At 33.2% G+C, this 21,457-nt stretch overlaps 1 long non-coding RNA gene across 1 annotated transcript; it reads left to right on the top strand.

The window, feature by feature from the left end:
• The first annotated feature begins 4,080 nt into the window (after nucleotides 1-4,080).
• On the top strand, nucleotides 4,081-5,080 carry LOC135119920 (uncharacterized). Its single transcript, XR_010278427.1, has 3 exons — nucleotides 4,081-4,554; nucleotides 4,608-4,957; nucleotides 5,007-5,080. It is a non-coding gene; the product is annotated as an uncharacterized LOC135119920 (long non-coding RNA).
• Nucleotides 5,081-21,457: the final 16,377 nt, after the last annotated feature.

Raw genomic sequence — 21,457 nt, forward strand, 5'->3', positions numbered from 1 at the left:
CAAGAACTGTCTCGCGACTGCTCCCGTGCTTCGACAGCCCGACCCGTCAAAGCTATTTACGCTAAGGACCGATGCCAGCTTCTTAGCTATCGGAACTGCTCTACTCCAGGGAGAGGAGAGCGAAGAACTCCCGGTGGAGTACTCGAGCCGCCTTCTCACCACCGCGCAGAGAAATTACACCACGACGGAAGGTGAGGCCCTCGCCATAGTCTGTGCCATCAGCAAGTTTTACGGGTCCGAAGAAGCGCCCCCTGCCTCTGTAGCTCCCGTACGTCACCCAGGCCGTTCACGGAAGACTCCGGTGCAGGTCCAATAGCGAGACGCTTCATTTGGCAGGAGGGGAAGATTATAAAATACGTCTTAAGATTAACAAATAAGTTTTAGGGGGTGGAGTTGGCGACCATTTTACCCAGAAGGTTAGGAAAACCCATTCGTACTGTATAGTAATCCATACCCTGCGTCTCATGGCAGGGTAGCGAACAACAAACCTAATAATATATACAACCATTAGGGCTTCTTCTCAATGGAATCGCTATTGGCTCTTACACAAAACTGCCTTATAAACTTACGGGCCAATTTCAATTTGGATTTACAATTTCGCAAGCCCCGTTGCCATGGAAGATGCGATGACAGCAGTCGCGAGGACGAATTATATCGCGAATCGCAACAACTGTCATCGAAATTACCATAGCAACGGCACTTGCCATTTCGCAAATCGAACTTGAAATCCTCATTTAAGTGAAACCGTAGATGTTTTATAGTTATTTATATCAAGGGAGCAAAGTGAAACATTTCCTCCCACGGATTCAGGTTGAGGCCCGACGCGTAGCGGAGGGCCTTAAGAATCCGAGGGAGGAAATGGCACTTTGCTCAAGTGACATATATATATATATATATATATATATATATATATATATATACGTACTCAGCTACCAATACTAGGCCCGCTACATACTACAGGCGCTCAGAAGCCCGGGCTTTACAATCAGTTCTCAACGATAAAAGTTGAATATATAGTTTTAAAATTCATGAAATAGTAGATGCACACGGAGAGGGGTAATTTTTATAAACATGCACCAAAAATGATATTCAACAGTTTATACAAAGCCATGGAAGTTGCGCCAACATACCAAGCCCGAATGTGTGTAGTTTATAAAGTTCACGCATTTTACAAAGCCCAGCAATGTTGTCAGATTTTCGTACGTGTTTCATCGTGTTTTGTCAGAAGACGAAGTTATCGAGACACCTATGCGAGACACGAAGTTGTTTAGTGATGTGTAAAAATGGATCGAACAAAATTTTTAATCAATTTAGCTAAACACAACAAACAAGGTAAGAAGAATTATGGATCTATTATTATTGAACTTTGTATGTATTTTTTACATAATGCAATGAAATTGACAACATAACCTATTTTTTTGTAATATAAACAAATTAAAGTAGCATAATTCACTAGAGAAACTTTAAAATTCTTTATCTAATTCCATTTAAAAATACCAAGGCTTTCATGACCTTTGACTACATGTGTATGTAGGTACATACAGCAGTTTATTTATCATCAATTGTTTTTGAGAAGGGAAGTACCAACGAAAATAGTGATGCTTTCAATATAGTTTGTTTACAAGTACCTACCCACTTTCATTTTCTGTACAATTAACCACAACTGACGAATTTGAATTTCTGCTGTGGGTAAAACTTTCAGGTAGTTCAAAAATTACTATAAAAAATTCTGGTACTTTAGAGATATTAAGTTTGTTCAATTTTAGACATGTTATAGTTCGAGCATTTTGTTGCGTTTGTTATTGTTAATAAAAATTTTTAGCTCATCATTTTTCTGACGATCTCGGAGCGTCGGTAATAGATGTTAATCCAAGAGAAATAGAATTTGCGAGTTCTGCCGATGACAGTAATGACGATGCCAGTTTAGGAGAGACATCAAGTTTCGTGGATTTTGAAAGTTCAGGCTCTGAATATATTCCATCCACTGGATCTATTTCTTCTAATTCCGATGTTATACCAGTTCAAGTAAGTTAATAATTTTTATTTGTTCCTCACTTGTAAACATCAATTTACCAAGTCACTGTATTCCCCATGAAAATGTCACTTAACTGGCTGTAACCTGTAAAAAATGTTACTGGCTGGGCAGTAAAATTTTTACAGCTCTGCTCGCGCTCATACAGCCATGTATTTTAAACATTTTAAACTATTATAAGTTGAAATGACAGCCAAAATTGATTCAGGTAAATTTTCACTCACAATTGCTGCTTCCTCAGTAATATAGCTTGCGCCAGTCTCATTTCAATACATCGAAAACGATAAATCGAAAAATCTAAAGTACAGAACTAGACAACACAGTAAAGGCTATGACAAATATTGGACCTTCTCGAGTTTTTAATAGTTTATAATAGTTCTTTACAAGTGAGAAACAAATAAAATATTGAACAATACACGCAAGGTAACGGATTTTTACATTTTTTACATGCTAGTAATGTTAAATACTGTAATTAACTGACACAATTTGTTCAACTACACAAATCATAATTTGGACACTTCATGTTTAAAAATTTTAATTTTGGCTTTGACATGAACTATGTATATGGTACATTAATTAATGTTGTAATCCATTTTTTTTTGTTTTTAGTCTAACGTGCTTTCAGAAAGTAAGTTACCTCATAAATTAAAACGTTACTTTCAAAGTTTGTCAAGTTCTGAGAATGAAGAATCTGAAGGCGTTATTTGGGACGGTAATCACGTTCCGACAATAAAAGAACAAGAGTCGAAAGGTATTTCAGTAGTTACTGAAGAGAACTTAAATTCTGAATCATGCTTTGAAAACGTCGAAACACAAAATATTATTTCAAATGCTGTAACGGAAACAGAAGAAACAGAAACCGTGAATATTGAACCAGTGCTTGACAATAATTCATTGAGTACTGCAGAATGTTATAAAAAAAAACCATCGGCTCCAGAAAGACCCACAATATGTCCAATCTGTTTTAAAGATGTTCCAACACATTTTACTAGACATCTCACACGACATCACAAAGACCATAAAGACGTGTTATTACTTGAATCTTTTAAGCCAAAAAGCAAAGAACGTTTGGCTTTAGTGTCGTCATTGAGAAAACAAGGTTACTTTCATTTAAAAACAGAGAAAAATATTTTAAATCCCGTAAGAAACTCAAAAAATCCCAAAGTTGATTACTATGTTTGTACATATTGTTTGGGTTATTATTCTAAAACATTATTGTATAAGCATGTTAAAATATGCAAAAATAAACCATCAGACGTAATTAAACCAGGCAAAAATTGCTTAACTAACTCGCAAACATATATGGCTTCTATAATATCAAAAAATCATGATTTCTTGAAAACATCCCGCATCAAAACCGAAGTTTTTGGAATAATGCGCCCAGATGAAATAAGTGCAACAGTAAAAAATGATTCTTTAATTTGCTTATATGGGGAAGCACTACTAAATAAACATTAAAGGCAGCAAATTTGCACGGTAGTTTCAAACAAGATAAGAGAAATGGCTAGGCTATTGTTAGCGTTGAAGTCAATGGTAAATGATATTCTTGGTTTGTTCGATGCTTTGAAACCAGAAATGTTTAAATTTTTTATATTAGCCACTAAGCAAATCAGTCGATTTAATGTTGAGACAAAATCTTTTGAAGCTCCTTCTCTCGCCCTGCACTTAGGACAAAATTTAAAAGTAGTATGTGACGTTGCGCTTAAACTGGTAATAGAAAAAAGAAATATTCCTAACATATCATGGAAAGATAGAGAAGAAAAAAAGAAAGAAATAAAAGAGTTCAAAAAATTAATTGAAGGACATTGGTGCAGCGAAATATCTAGTTTAGCTTTAAAAAATCTTAAAGAAAACCAGTTAGAAAAACCGACTATATTACCATTAACAAATGATATCAACAAATTCCACTCTTACTTAAATAACCGTGCAGATGATGCCTATAACAAATTAATTAATTATTCGTCAGTTTCCGACATTCCTAGTCATTACAAAACGTTAACTGAATGTGTGTTGGCTTTAACAGTAATGTTTAATCGAAAACGAATTGGAGACGTTCAATATTTGAAAATAGATACTTATAAGAGGAATTCTAATGACAATTCTGATCACCAAGAAGCTTTTTTAGAATCTCTTAGTACAACAGAAAAAATAATAAGCAAAAAATTTAAGAGAGTTGTAACAGGCGGGAAAGGATCTAAACCAATTGCAATTTTATTCTCTAATAAAATTCAGAAATTTATACAGTGTTTATTGGAAGTGAGAAATAACACTGATGTAGTACCAAAATCCAATCATTACCTTTTTGCTAACCCAGGATCAGAAAATCGATGGATGAGTGGAACAAATGTAATAAGAAAATTGGCACTAAACTGTGGTGCAACCAAGCCAACACTCTTAACATCCACAAAGTTCAGGAAACACATAGCAACAACTTTACAATTGATGAGCATGGAAGATTGTGAAATGGAACAAATTGCAACATTTATGGGCCACACAAAAAAAACTCACGCTGAATTTTATAGGTATGTTTCTTTAAAAAGTTCTAATTGTTACTTTCAGTAATTTATTTGTTTAGATTACCGCAAGACTTATTTCAAACAGCAAAAGTTGCAAAGATTTTATTACTAATGGAAAAAGGAAGAGGAAAAGAATTCAAGGGGAAAAGTTTGAATGAAATTGAATTACAAAAAGACGTATATTACAGTTCTGAATCGGAAATTGAAGATGAAGAAGATGAAGCAACTCCATTGTCAGAAACGGCTTTAAAACGTGCTACCGCATCTACGTCAATGCAAGAAGATGAAAATAACATTTTCAATACTCAAAATGCTATTGAAAATATAAAGAGAAAAAAAAGCGTAACGAAACGAAATTCAGATTTGAATAAAGAATTAGATATCAACAACAAAAAAACAAAAAGCGAAGGTAATGACTTTATCTACTACATTATATAAATAAAAAAATTCTGTTGTAGCGAATAAAAAATCAGGACGCCTTCCGTGGACAGAAGCTCAGAAGAAATTAGTTCTGAATCACTTTAAAAAACACATAAAAAATAAAGTAACTCCTAAGAAACACGAATGTGAGGAGTTAATTGTTTCTCATAAAGATATTTTAGGTAGCAAAGATTGGGTTAGAGTAAAGACTCTTGTCTATAACACATTTAGAATGGCCTAAAAAAATTATTCGCTTTTTTCAATGACGCAAACTTTTTATATTTTGTGCTACTTTTTTGTCCAAACATTTTAATAAATTTTTTTATACCTCAGAACGTGTATTGTTTTATTTCTTTAATACCGGGACTCTTTTGGAAGCCTTCAACTGGCCCGTGATGATCAACAAGAAATTTTCCATTTGAAAAAAAATGTCACGTCACAGTACTTTTACTAGTTGCACAGTATTTTAACAACGTAGAGGTTAGTTTTCATGGAAATGTACGGTAACTTTAAAAATACTACAAGAAGACTAGGTTGTAAGCGGTATCTCTCACCTCTCGAATGTTTGTTTGCATCAAATCTCAAATCTTTGCGTAGTCCTCCAAATATTTAGGTAATATAGTTGACTACATCCTCAAATTTTCTGCATTGTAAACTCCTTGCTCGTACTCTTGTAAATTATCCACAGAAAATTCATTTGCCTAATTCTTAATTTATGTGACACTATAAAACAAATCGCATAAATTTAAATTAAATAATTGTTAGATAAATTCAAATACGTTTTCACATGTCAATCAACGGTTTATAATTAACTGAACCTAGCTTTACGGGAATGAAACCAAAACTACTTTTACATGGGTTTTATTCGTTTTATTTACTCTCAGTGGTAATACAAAATTTAAGGAAAACAAGATTCAAAACGATTTGGGATAAGTATAAAGTTTTCATTCTTGTTTCCTTTTAAAATTAGATGCAATGAAAAAAGTTTTAATAAAATTTATTTTATATCTTACTAGCATATTATCTGCTCTTACTTGGATACAGGGGCATAAAGTGTTGCTGTGGTCAAATAAGCACAATACAAGACAACATATAGATAACGTTTATTTAGTTAAAGTAAAATGACAATTAGTAAAGGAACCAGTAAAAGTACTGTTTAGGACAGTTACACTTGATGATCCGACATTATTCGCAATCATGTTTTTGCGATCTTCATCCACGAGTTACGAGTTAATACATTTATTCAAGTTGTGTTGTTTACAAAGGTTTACAGGGGTGCGCTGCTGAGGCTTAGGGCCTTTTCAGCGCTTCATCCACTGAAATTGATAACTCCTATGACTAATTGATAGATGGTCTACTAGCTAACATTTTTGAAATTTTATTTTTGGAAGAAATGCTGTCTTCCAAATATTCCTCAGCCACATTTGTATTTTTCCATACCCCACACCGCTTCAGTAAAGCCATGCTAGCTCCAGCGTCCGCCAACATAGTTGTACTGCCTCTTCGTATGCTATGTCCTGTGCACTTGCTGGCTTCTTTCAAACCTAGGTTTGTTGCAATGATCGAAGGAACCTTTCCAAATATGTTTTTGTCCACAGAATCTTCTTAAAGTACAATTCCTCGGTCGTAATAACACGTATTCCCGATACAGTTTCAAACTTTTCATCTCTTCCTCCTCGATAATAATAAAAACTCGCTTCTTATCAGTTTTGGTTTGAGAAATCGTTACAGTGACAACATTACCTTTGATCTATGCATGATCTACCAGCATATTTATTAATTCTTGTCTTCTACATCCTCCGAAAATGCCAAAAAAAAGAGCAGCCTTAACCATACGGAACGTTTTATTCGGAGCTTCATGAAGACATTTCATTACTTCTTCTTTCGTTACAATTTTCGACTTTTTTGGCTCATATCCTTTAGAACCTTGTTTTAAATATTCTCCCAATTTAGAAAATGTATGAATATTCACATTTTCGTTCATCAGCAAAGTTTTCTTTAGCATTGAAAACTTATTACTCCACAATGAGTTGGGACTAATTATTGTTTGTGACTACGAAACGTATTCATTAAACCAGAAAATATCAATGAAAATGTTGACAGTAATCATACCAGTTCTTCAAAATAGGCAAGCACGACGGTTTCATTGCTTACTTGTATGCTGTTATTAACCAGTCTCTAAATTTTTCATATTCTTTCTTGTAGAAACTTTTGGATTTCTGTGGAATTAGTTAGTCGCTCGGGCTCCATTTAAAAGAACAAAGCAATGTTTATGGAAATATGACATATCTCCTAGGAAATACATTCATAATTTTACTATTTCTTCCCAATCATATTAGACCTGTCGAGATACATGAATTCGAGAAATAATTTTGTAAGACCTATTTAATAACACTAGTAAGATATAAAAGTTTGTATGCATCACTGGCATTGCTTTATGTTTATACTCTCGGACGACTTAAAAGCATAATACCATTGATACATAAATAACTATTAAAGATTTAACATCACGTTTGATAATAACAAAGTGGCAAATATAAAAAATATATAATAGTAAATTGTTCTACAGATAAAAGGAGTGCTCGTTTTCCAGCCAGTGTAAAAGATTTCAGCGAGTGAATTAATTTTTAAAGAAACATGGAAAACCATTTTTTTTACACGTTCAACCTGATATTCTTTTGTGTACTCCGGTTTAAAATAGAATTTTGAAAATAGTTTTTAACGTGTCATTTCTGACGTTTGGCTGCTAACTGGAAGAGTGTTGCTAAGTGGGAAAGTGTTGCTAACAAAAAAAGTGAAACTTTTCTTTATTGTTTTCTATAAAACAAAGGCGCACTTTTCCACTGAATACACGAAAGATATATTTATATGTTGTTAAGTAACAAAAACAAAAAAATTGGTGATTATTATTAACCAAATTTGTTAATAAAATTTGTTAAAATTGAATATTCAATTACTGAATACGAATCTTCACTTGTTCACTAGTCAGATTTAAACATTTAAAATGTAATAAACAAATGTTATATTATTCAAGTTTATGGTGGGGATAAATAATATGGCTATACACTGTTGCCAAAGCGTCGGGCTTCAAATAATCTGCATAACGTGTAGTTTCTAGTGTGGGCTTGTTAAAATGCCCAAAACATCTATACAATATATACAAACGATCAAGGCGCACTCTACATAAAATCTGTGGAACTAAATGTGTATATATTGCGATATGTTACGACTTTACGAAGCCCCCCCTAAAATTTATCATAGAGGTCGCTGAGATTTGAGGCCTCGAAATACGGCGATATACACGTGGATTTTACCAAGCCCGAATTCGGGCTTGGTAAGTAGGTGTCGGGCTTCATATTATTAGTGGAATATAGATTTTTGGGCTTGTTAGTGCCGGTGAATACATATATATATATATATCATTTTTTCTTCGAACGAACGTTTAAAATGAATTTTATAAAAGTTTAAATGAAAAAACTATTACCGCAATAATCTAGATAGTTTCTATGACAATTTTCAAACAAATAAAAAATTAATCGCATTTGAACAAAGCGTCTCGTGAATTGTAGTTTTGTGTTCCTTAAAACGCATTAATTTTGGAAAAAATGGAGGATTTGGATGAAAGTAGTGCTTCAGATAATAATTGTACCCGTCCAGACGTTTTAGAAGTAGCAAGTTTATAAATTTATAAACGTCATTTTTGAGAAAAATGTACTTTAGCCGGGACGTAAAGTGACACTTTGTGCCCTTAAATGAGGGAAGAAAATAACATTTTCTATATAGTGACTAGAAAAAATAATTTATACAAGTCTCTCAAAAAAATGTTGGTCATTTAGTGAGCTGTGAAATTTAAAAACGTTACAGATTTGCCTCTCTTTGACATAATGGATACTTTTAGACACGGTGATATAAGTAAGGTGTTTCAACTCCATTCATAAATTTTCATAAAACGGGCGCTTAAAAACAGGTATCGTAGTAGGTTGTGGGAACTAAAGTCACTAGAATCTATCTAGTGACTTTAGTGGGAACTAGAGACCCTAAATAAGGGTCTCTAGTGGGAACTTAAGATGACCGCCACCATGTGGTAGTTAATTGTACTATTTGCACTATCGACTGACGTTTGACATGACATTTGACGTATATTTCCCCCCACCTTTCAAAAAGACGTCACAAAACCTAACCTATAAAGCTGACATTTGTGACAACTTGCATTCAAGGACATTTTTACGCAAATTTCATTCATTATTGTGGACAGTTTCATCATAGTATCCAGTAGACGGCGCTAGGATCTTTAAGCTCCCGTGGCCTTCTGGGATCTTTTCGAAAAAAGACCATTTTAAACTCGGAGTTCGCAGACCTGTTATATACGGCCGTCCTTTTAGAGTTGTAAATAATGTCATTTGTCAGAATAATTATGACATTTAAAACTTCGCTACTGTCAATTTCATTTTAAAATAAAATTGTTTCGTTGTTGCTTTGTGTTTTTGATCATCGATTATAAACGAAACAGTTTTTTTAACTGAACACGTGACGTTACGTTAATTCATAGAGTAATTTGTGTGTTTGGAATTAAAACTTTCCAACTCGTTCATTGTTGGATATCTAAATCAATTCACGTAATGTAATTTTGTTTGCACTCCAATGCAATAAAAGTACCTACTGCAATTCAAAGATCTTCTGTTAAGTGAAAGTGTATATCTTTGTTATTTATTTTTTACAACAATCAAGTTATACGCTTCGGACTTAGTCCAGAATTTTTATCATACTCCTCTGATCTTACTCCACTAAATTTTTGCTAAAAATTATCGGTTTCCTATTTTATGTCCTGCAGTGTATGCAACCAATTAAACAATTAAGAACAACCCATGAGATTGTTAGACAGTCAGAAAGAGGCGGAACAAATCAGTACCCACTTGGTTGTAACAATCATTTATGAAGATATTTTGTCGCGATTTTACAACACAAACAAATAAAGATTTTCACACACTCCAAAAAAATAATCATGAGATTTGTTTAAAAATTGTTCTCCTATCTCTGTGTCTTGATTAATTTTTGTTAAAATAATAATTTAATAATTTTTTTATGTTCTAAAAAAATTTTTGTGAGACACATTTTGGCTCCGCAAAATTACTCATAGTCGCATTATGCATTTTCGGGCCCTAAATAACTATTATTATCTTTTTGTTAGGAATTAATGTACACATAATTGTATTACGAAAGTACAGTACAATATAGAATAGAGAGTTTGAATTTTAACAATTCAAAATTATAGAGATTGTCTATATATTTTATTGAAAACAGTCCATTTTCCAACATTTTATTTTTGAATAGATATTAAAAATACCCACATTTAACAGTGTGAGCTTTAATTTATAATTTTTTTACTTGAGTAAATTTGAAGCACATGACCATAATAAAGAAGACTTACCATTTCTATACGTACTTGTAAGCCCACAAAGAGGTTAATGAAATATATCATGGCTATTAAGAACACCGTTATTGACGCAAGTGTAAGCGTCGACGAAAGCTCGACTTACGCTGAATTAACAATGGTAACTGGGCTTTGAACGAGGTCCTCGACTTGAGTGGACGTGGGAACCCCGCTGGTCTCACCAGCACAACAAAAACCACAAACCACCATCAAACAACAAGCATTAATTTCTAATTACAACAAACGTTTAATTCCTCGAAACGAATAAACAAAAATCATTACCGTTTTTACCAAGTACCGGTACAAAAAGACGTTCAACAATCAGGATAATGCGGAGAAGGTTGTTTGTGCGGTGAGAATCTTTCTTCAATTTTATCAAATAATAAGCTATTCATGTCACAAGAATAAGATGGAAACTGAGTGTGAGTAATGAAAGCTAATAAGATAAATTACTATGCGACATTTTCAAGTGATGACACTTTCCATTATCCTTTTGCTACTCATCCTGGGCGGCAAAAAAGGGTCTCACGGTGTAAGACATGGGCGCCGAGCCCTTTAGGCATAGGGTGAAGTAAAATACCAGTTCACTGTTCCGTAATCTGTTTATTTTATTAAACCTAGATATTCTAAGCTAATGTCTGTTTTAATGTGACTTATTATTGAATCTTTATAAAAACAACTTGAATGAGTCTGTCATGTTTTGAACTTAGAAAATGTCTGCTTATAAGAAGACGGTCAAATACTTGGACCAAAGACGTTAAATAGTTTTATTATCTTGAACTGCAATAAACTCTTAAATGTGGTACAAGAAATATTTTGATCATTCACGTCATCAGTGTGCTCTTACAAAAGGAGCAAATTTTCTGCATGCAAATTTAAAAGGCATCGTTGATACGCCGCTGCTTTGACGATGTTTTAAGCGATGAAACGGATCGTTAGTTTGCATTCTCTAACATCATTGTGGTCTGTACGAATCATTAGATTGCATTGTGTACATGCGAGACGAAATCTCGAGACATTTTTGTCAAGGGTTAATGATTAATTATTTTTACAACTTTCGTAATCCTTTTTTAATCAATTAAATTGTTCCTGAATAGGCCCCTGATGGCGGAGTGTCAGGGGCTGATTGTTGGCGCCAATGTTCAATAGACCTTGATGGTCCCGGCTTACCATTTTCGCCCTCCGCTCTTCAATCACGGATATGTCGTAGCGAAGAGAACACGGGTTAAATGGTAGATGTAATCTGAAACCTGTATTGTTTCGTTACAGAAATAAATTGTTAATTTACCTGGTTCTGTACATAGTGGGTGAGGGTTTGATTTCCATTGATTCGGTTTTTAAACGTGAATTTGAATAAACACCAATTTGCTCACAGGACTTGTAAAGGAACAAAGTGAACTCAATGTAAATTTAATTCTGTTAAACGTAGGTATTTTATTTTTTGGCGATTTTTTTTAGCCAAATGATACATCTGCGAAAGGAAATCCCTGGCACTGTAACAATTTAAAAAACTGTTAGCTTCATTAAATAAACACCATAATTAAAAAAAAAATTATATGTACTTAAAAAATAAATTTTACAAAAACGTAAAACAGTTATAATTAAGCTGAGGGTGACTTCTTAAAGTTTCATTCTCTCCATATATAGGAAAGGGAAAACTAACAGCAGTTTTTTCCTTCCGAAGTTTTGCTATAAAAGAACTTGTCAAAGTTCTATGTATCAAAATTAATTCAATACTTGATAATTCAATTTAGTCAATAATCTTCTTTTACTAAAATAGTTATCTAAATAAAAATCATGGAAATGGTTAGTATTTAATTCTAAGATACAAGATTTGAGTTAGTATAGTAGCAGTTTGCTTGAATGTTTTCGTCTTTATTCTTTATTGACATTGCATTAACTTATTTTTGATCTTAAATATAAAAAAACTATGTTTTTGTACTTCTATAACCCAAAATCACAATGTTAAATTGTGACTTTTCAAGTGTTATCAATCGAAAAAAATATGGTTTAAGGTTGTCAACAATCTAGTAAGGACATGTATGTCAATTTGAATAGGTGTAGCTTAATAGTAACAGTATTATTTTCGCAAATTTTCGGGTAAAAATGAGGTGAAGCGTTTTCAATTTCATCAGTAAAATACTTTGCGTTATTCATTCAAGTTTTTTGAGCCATCTTGTATAAGCAGTTCAATACGGCCTCCACAATTGACGTATTTTCTATAACAAAGGTGCTCGTCATTTATAGAGTACAGCGTTTGCCTTTTATAAAGTACAGTGTTTAAAATGTACAAAGTACGACGTTAACAATATCTAGGGTCAAAAATAAGGGCGGATCCACACAGCACATCATGAAATTGTTGGTGGGAATGAATAGACAAATTTTAGTTAGTCCTGTACTATTTCCACGATATGCGTAAAATATAAGTATATAAAATTTGAACATTCAGTCCGATAGTTTTAGAGAATATTTGACTATTAAATAGCGACACAGACAGACAGATGACAGATAAATGAAAATACATAAATTGCCGCTCGTTGTAATAGGGTTCCCTAGCTTACGTTAGATAAATCAAAAATTTAATAAAACCTAGGATTTCTAAATAAACTCGCATGGCAAAATCAGTGATAAAGGAGGTGCATTTTTAACGTTATTGGCTAAGAAATTGAAGCGATCACGATTAAATAAGTTACAGTGAAGTGAATAATTTGATTTTAAAAATTATCTATTCAAACTTAAAAACTTTTTTTTCGATATAAATAGAAAAAAAAAGCCAAAAACAACAATTCTTTGACAACTATATTCTAAAATTATTTTTAGAATGTTCTGTTTTAACCCGTAGACACAATTTGATTAACTTTATACGACGTTGCCACGTCATTCCAATTTTCTTGAAAGTGTTTAACAATGGGAAGTGTGCCCAAAAAATCGCAGCAGAGTTGTTTTTAAAATATATGTTAAAATGTTTTGTAGAAAGATAAATAAACTTACGCGCTTTATGGTAGTATAAATAAAATTAAATCTTCGTATATAGAGTGTTCGCAAAAAATAATTATTACAATTTTCAAATACCTACCTGTATTTAAGTTTTTTCAAATAGGTCACCCTATATTTTATCACTGCATCATCTTCTATTTTTGGCTCTCTTTCTTTTTTGTTAAGTATTTTCTATTTTTAAAGTTAATAGTTACTGCGATTTTTTACTTTGTTACGAAATACTTCGACATATAAGAAAAATGAGTACAAAATGCGTACTTTTATTTATCCTTCTTCAAAATATCGTAACACATTCCTTAAGAATAATCCTATTGCGATTTTTTTTGTGAACCCTTCCATTGCCAAAAAATTTCAAGAAAATTGGAATAACATGGCAACGTCGCATTAGAATTTCAAAAATAAACTGCAGTTATAAAGCGTAGGAATAGGCTAATAGGAACATGTAAAAATATATAGGGTGTTTTATTTAAAAAACCTAAGTACAATTTTAGTAGTTGACTTTTTTACAGCTCTAATAATAATAATAATGAGATAATCGAGGAACGCGCATTCAGGGACTCACCTTGTATATATTTTTTCGTATTTTTGTATTCGTTATGTTATATATATCACACCATTTTAGAACTTAATTCATTTAATTATTTTCTTCTTTTGTGTACAATGTTACCGAGAGAACAGTTAAAAACACGATCAAAGACAGCCGTACATTGTTGGAAGTTTGTCTTTGATTGTTGCATTTTCAGCTCAAACTTTCAAATTGACACCAATCTGACAGGACAAAAGTCAACAACCATGGCTGCTTTTGATTTTTTAATGCTCTCTCGATGGTTTTAGTATTACAATCAATTGTCGTCACGATAACGTGCGATTTTTTTAAATTTCTAGTCCAGATCGGCCGATAATTTAGAAACGTATGTGCATGCGGAGTGCACACACCACACGTCTGTCAATGTCTAGTTGAATGTTGAACAGTAAATATAGCCTAAAAAAGAAGCAAACACGTTTAAAATTGGTGGCATCAACGACAAGTCATTTTATTCCAAAATCATCTAGCTTCGAATTTTAAAAAATTGCAAGTCCTGGTATGAAGATAGAATCTCAGTTGTGCAATGAGTTTAAGTATTTACATAATTAAAAAGTAATTATTAAACTGGTTTTTCATTTATGGCAATCCAGAAATCTTTTTTTATCGCTTAGGCAACATATTGTACTTTAGCTTATATCATATTATACTTTTGTGAATTTTGTTTTTGTTTTCGTATTTCAAAAAAATCGGTTTCGAATTCCTGAACGGTAATCAAAATAAATATTTTTCCAATACCGTCATCTTTTTATTAAATTTAATGCCTGCTTTTTGTGAACTAATACATGTTTTTAATCCCCAAACTATCAAAAATGACTAAAAAAATCGAAAATCGTTCATTTTCTTTATTACTATTAAATAGGTATCACTTGAAGCTTCACATAAGAATTTGTTATATAGTTTCCTTGCCAGATAATATTTTAGATTTCTTGGATTTGTGATTTGACGATTGATTTTTCAGAGGCAACAACTGCGCCAAACATACCAAAGTAGTAATTTTCAATATTTAAAAAATTATGTGGAAGTTTGTGTCATAACTATCAAAATTAATTTCTTTATCTCTCTATTTGTATCAAATGTATCAAAACTTACACCTACAGATGTTGTCAGCAGAGACCGAGACCAAATCCTGAGTCATTTACAAGTTTTGTTTTCACCGTTGCCATGGAAACCGCGCCTCTAGTCGCTGTGTTTAGCTGGAATCGGGTCCTGTTTGAATAGTGACCGCTAGCAGTAATTCAATTTTAAATAAAAATAATGAATTCAGTTGAATATTTAATAAAAAAGTCGTCTTCTGCGTTACGACAATAACGCCACTGCAAATTAATAGTGTCCACGTTTTGCTAAACCTGCTAATATCTGACTTTCTCGTATACAGATTTGGATGTTTCCTGTAGCCAATTGTTCAATGTCCTATCGACTTCTTACAAGACATCCTCTAGAATAACACAATTTTCAGATGTACCCTCATGTGTTTCTTCTTCTCTTTGTTTGATCATGTCTCCCAAAACTTCACATATTTTCAAGAAAATTTACAAAATTTGTAATTTTTTTGACGATAATAAACAAGGGTCACCATGATCCCTTAGTTTTTCACAGTTTCATAGATGAAATAACAACGAGCAAAGTAATTCTAATTGGATGTAGAATATATATATTTCGGTATTGGAAGAAATTAGTATAAACAACACGAGCTTAAATTGTCTTTTGTTTCTTCGAAAATTTTAAAGCTCTCGGCAAGTCTCGGGCTTTAAATCATTCTCTCAAGAACAAATATACTTAATATAGTGTTATGAACCTATTTTGACGAATATATCTGATATATTTTTTGGTGTTTGACAGTACGTAAAATCCGAAAAAGCATATTTACTGTTTTCGTCTGTTCGTGCTATGTTCGTCTGTCTATTGTCTAATAATTTCTAAGTTGACAAATTGATTATTATTTTTAAATTTTAAGTATACATATGCTATAATTATTATTGAGGAAATGGTAAAACGGTTTAAAATTTGTCATTCCGCGTTCACAAAAATTTGTGGGGTCGTTCTAAATATCACATTGAGTGTGTAGTATGACATTTTTAACTTTACTTTAACTATTCTTAACTGTATTTCATTTTACTTCAGCAAAAATGCTTTTATATTTACAGTTGTCCAAACGGTTAAATTATTTTTTCGCAAATTCTAGGAACGCAATTGAGATATTGTTAATAATATATAGGGGATCATACTAAAATTTATTTATTACTCTTCCCTACAAACTTGATGATTTTATAGTGAAAAAATAAAATTGATCTCACCAGTATACATAAAATTAATCTCACCAGTATACTTGGTTTACATAAATTCTCCTGCATCAAGTGGTTATGAAATTTTGCCATTTTTTGCGAGTGTGGTAATTAGTTTGAATTTTAATTGCACAATTAGAAATTACAAATTAAAGAGCGACAGATTTTGAAATATAACTTGAAAAAATGTATGAAGTGATTTATTAATTTATAGATACCTCAGGAAGGACTCATCTCATTTTACTAAGTATGAGAACGCTGCAACGTTAGAATTGGTGTTATATAAATTATTTTTTATTTATTTCCACCAAAATAAAATCCACTTTAAAAATAGAATACCTAAACTAAGTACATAATTCAATTATATAGATTTTTTTTTAACTGATGACATTGTTTTAAGTCGTAAAGTCTGTGTTCCCGATGATTCGATTAACGTTTTCTTAATTAACGATTGTCTGCTGGATTCAATCAAATAAACATATTACAAAAAAAAACCTCAAACCAACTTCTCTTGCATTTTAACCTGTATTGTTGACTATGTTTCAGAAGCCATGGAATTCAGTTTAAATAGCTACAATATTTTTAAAATTTTTACAGAATTTTACAAACAAATAAATAGGTACCAGAAATAGTACTTAAAATTGCTAAGAAACACTTAAATTGCGACATTCGGCAATATATTTAACAATATTTAAGGTGTCGTAGTACTTTCAAATACTGATTCGACATTTAATGTACACGGGTGCCATCTAGTGACGAAGAAATGCGTGTTACCATCACCGCGTTTAAAAAATCTCAGGTGTAAAAACCTGCCAACAATTAGTTACACACAGTACAATAATACCCTGGGATGGGCGCCATATGTGTGGGTATGTGTGTATTAAATAACAGTAATAACAATAAGGATAATAGAGCTATTAATTCATTGTTACGAATCAACGGATTTAAGGAACTTTGTGTGTACCCACTGTACAAAAGTGTCTGTTGTAAACACACGTCAACACCTCCCGAAGGTATTAGACTTCAGAATTTCTTCTTCTCGAGATGGTGTCGGACTCGGTGATAATGATGATGATGATGAGTGGGTTTGTACGACAAAGCAACGGAAGAATCCGTGAGACGGCCCCGCCTTCCGCGCCATCTTGCGGCCAGCAAACACATCAATCTAATTGATAAAGATCATTACTCATTGGGAGCATCTGCCCGTTCCTCTTCAATAGTCAATCAGAGGAGGAAACGAACGCTAATGGTGGGCCCGATTGTAAAAATTACGGCCCTAAACGTGAATGTAGAGACTTGATTATTGTGGTGTGGTTCGTGTTTGCCAACACCTCAATGATAATTATATGTCCAGGTTTTGTTTGAAATGCGGTGAATGGTTATTTTCTATTATTTGCTGATGTTATCAGCAATGATTGCAGGGCCGGGTGTTGTTTGATTGATGTAATGAGAAAATAAATTAGTTTGTCCATTGAGATGGACATGTTTGTTTAAATAAATCAATCGAGCACGTCGATGGACTTCTGGACGTGGACAGGGACGGATCGACAGGGCCATATTTAAAAATTTATCACGCTTTGTGTGTACAAAAAAATACCACTCCTCCTCGAATGTTGATGTTAGTATAGTGAACCAAGACCTATAAGGTTATATGGCCATCATAAAAGTAGTTGACCGCAAATAAATACCCCCTTTGTGTGGTTCGCACTAAGCTTACCGGTTGGCAATAAATCATCTTCTAAACATTTCTTGCTCATATTTAACAGGGCCGGCTTTCAAAGCGAGTGGTTATTTCGGAACCCTCAGCGGCTGCAGGTAGTAAAGAAATAGTGGAGTGGTGGATTTTCATATTTAGTGAAAGCCGCCCCTGAACGAAACACAAGAGCCGGTCGAGCTGCAGTGGACACGTTATTTACGACCCTAAAACCTTTTCTATTGTAAACAACTTAACTTCGACACAATGGGATGATTTTATGATGGCCATATAACCTTATAAATCTTGGTTCACTATAATTTTAAATATAAAAGCTGAAGAAACTCCGAGAATTTATTATTAAATATATGTATTGACACACAACATCAACAATTAATTATTTTAGGTCTATGCGAAAACAAGGGAAAATATCTAAGTGACTTTTTACTTTACGAATAATAGCTAAAGAATTAGAATTAGTTTAGATCTAATTACATGTATACAAGTTCTATACAATTTAGTTTTATTAAGTAGAACAGTCTATATACTTTTGCGCACTCTGATTTGCCTCTTCTTAGGTCTTATAACTGTAGTTCATTATAGAAATTTCGATGCGACGTTGCCACGTTATTTCAACTTTCTTGAAATGTTTTATCAAGGTGGATTCATGAACCACAGGTTATATTCATTCAATACATCTGTTTCTGTCATTGTATCTGTTATAGCTTTCTTTGTGGTATTAGAATATGTAAAGACAATACTGATAGGTGAAAGTAACTCAAAAGTACATCGATTTAAGGACTCCCACATAGTTTAGGAATATTTAAAATAATTTGAAAAGACTCCTATAGGTAAATACGGTCCTGTGTCAGGGCCGATGTTTATCTCGGTTTTTTGCGGGAATAAATGGCAAGCAACAAACAACTTAGTGCTACATAATGGACATTATATTCGCTCGGCTGCAAATCCACTTAGGGGTTCCTTTTATAAAAATCGAACATTTGACCGGCACACAAACAAATCGGCGAACGTCCCGCCCTTTTATAATACGGCTAATAGCCGCCGGAAGCGGGTGGCGCTGCAGGGATATAGAGCGGGAGCAATGCGCTGCGGCCATTTAGAAAAGTTCCGGAGGTACCGGAAACATTAGCCGTTTGTTGGAAGGTTATGTCGGCCCATTAATCATATCTTGTTCTCAACCATAAAGCTCTTTTGTTGCCAATATTATTATTGATATTCTTGTTTGCTATTTCGGTTCCATTTTCGTGTTATAAATGATATTTGTTGGCACGAAATAAAGATATGTTTCTTTCCGAGCTTTTGTTAAATCGTAACTGCTCTGAAAGTTTGACAATAAAAGCGCTCTGTTTTCCAAATATAATGACGCAAGAATTCGGGAAAGGAAACGAAAATAGTGTATTTTGGAGACGCCTACGCCTGTAGTAATATATAAATAGATAACACACAACATTAGAATGATGTATGCAAATTAAAAATTAAATTTTAACTTTTTTACAATATCTAAGCGTAGTAAAGAGACGCAATATTTTGAGTGAATGACTAGTTACGTATTTTTCTTATTTTTTTAGTTCCCGAGCGTAAGTTAGGAAGGATAGTAATCGAATCCATCGGACGAATGGCCACTTTTTTTTTGTATTTATTTTATGTTTATTTGATTTAACTGTTATACAGCAATATAATCCTATGAGTGTAGTGTACGAATTCGCTTTGAGTTTTTTCCTAATCGTTCAAATTTTTTGTTAGTGAAATTACCCCAGTTTCTCGAAAAGGTGAGAATACGCTCCTCTTTATTTAACAATGTAAAACCTTCTCGGGGGCGCCAAATGTCTTTTTTTTTATTGTGAAACCTTCTCGGAGGTCCCACCTGTTTTTTTTTTAATGTAAAATCTTCTCGGGAGCCCCAAATGTATTTTTTTAGAATGTGAAACCTTCTCGGGGTTCCCAACTGTCTTTTTTAAAAATGTAAAACCTTCTCGGGGGTCCCAACTGTCTTTTTTAAAAATCTAAAACCTTCTCGGGGGCCCCAAATATCTTTTCTTTAAGAATGTGAAACCTTCGCGGGGGTCCCAACTGTCCTTTTTTAAAGAAAGTGAAACCTTCTCGGGGCTCCCAACTGTTTTTTTTTAAGAAGGTTAAATGTTCTTTTTACTTCTCGAGCGTCAGCGTAACCGTCGGCCGACTCTCTACTTTTACGTTTTCTCGATCTTTCATGACCCCTAGAGTACGAAGAAATAGGTCTCCCGTTTCCGTCTGTCTGTCCGTCTGTCTGCCGTCGCGGATTTTTTTCTACTACACTGTGACTAGTACCTTCTGCATTGTTTTTACTCCATAGAGGTTATCACGAAAAAGTAAAATTTCGCAAAATTAAATTTTATTATTTTTCAGAGCAGCAGAATTTTTTGGACTGTACTTCAGAAGCAAGGGAAGTTCTGTTCAAATAACTTTCGACCAATTGTTCTTCTTACAAACGTTTGCATTTAAACGGCAACATGGTAAATTGTTAATTAAAATTTTCATAATAAAAAGCTTGTTCATCTACGAAAAAACTTGTTTTAGACAGAATATTCGCAAAAAATAGATCGCTGAAAAGTGTTCGTCCGTTTGTCTTGACTGCGATAATGGTTCAAATATTTCAGATAATCCAGAAATGGAAAGTTGAAGTTACTGAAGCTTATGACTTTTATTAAACACTTCCTTTTTGTGATTAGTAGTAATTTTAGCTGCTGCTACGTGTTAAATAATGGCTATGCAGTTTTATTACTAACAACGCAAAATATACATTAAAAATATTACAATGAATTAGTAGTAAGTACTAAAATTGTACGTATGTTTTTAACCTACCATGGACTAGAAATATTAACAATTAAGTATGTAATTCCAAATCTACCAGTTTCTAATATAATAATCGATACAATAGCATTCATTCTTCCAGACGAGTTGCATAAAATCGCTGTCATAAAGTATAAAAATCAGACGAGAGCGGTAACAATTACTATAGGGTAATAATTATGCATTAGTACATGAAACAAGTGTAGATAATTTTGCTAAGTAATAATATGAAGAGCCATTGATAGTAAACTGCATAAGTAAGTGATTATTTCCTTGATATGATAATATAAATGAATTGGTGTCGGGATTTAGAATTTGTCAGGAGGCAGATCGTCAGAGAGAAGTTGACTCAAGCAACAAAAGCCGTGACGAGGGCGCAGCCCCATTTCCTAACGCCTTCTATGGTTTAATCGAAGATTTAACCCTTATGCGTGGGGAGCACTAAGTGGTATTGTAGTGTTTGATAAAACGTACAAAAATGACAATAGCAACTACTGCTTGCAGTTTCGTTGATTTCTATAGGAATAAAGGACGTAATCATCCCTCATAATTAAAATATTCCAGAGCGTTAAAATTAGTTTTGAGATGGTCTCGAACAGTGGAGGAGCTGTGTGTGTTTTGGACCGAAGAGAGTGTTTAGAAACTCACGG

Source organism: Zophobas morio, unplaced genomic scaffold (genome assembly GCF_036711695.1).
Source record: "Zophobas morio isolate AGI-343-1 ecotype UQ-CSIRO unplaced genomic scaffold, CSIRO_AGI_Zmor_V1 ptg000005l, whole genome shotgun sequence".
Classification (NCBI taxonomy): domain Eukaryota; kingdom Metazoa; phylum Arthropoda; class Insecta; order Coleoptera; family Tenebrionidae; genus Zophobas; species Zophobas morio.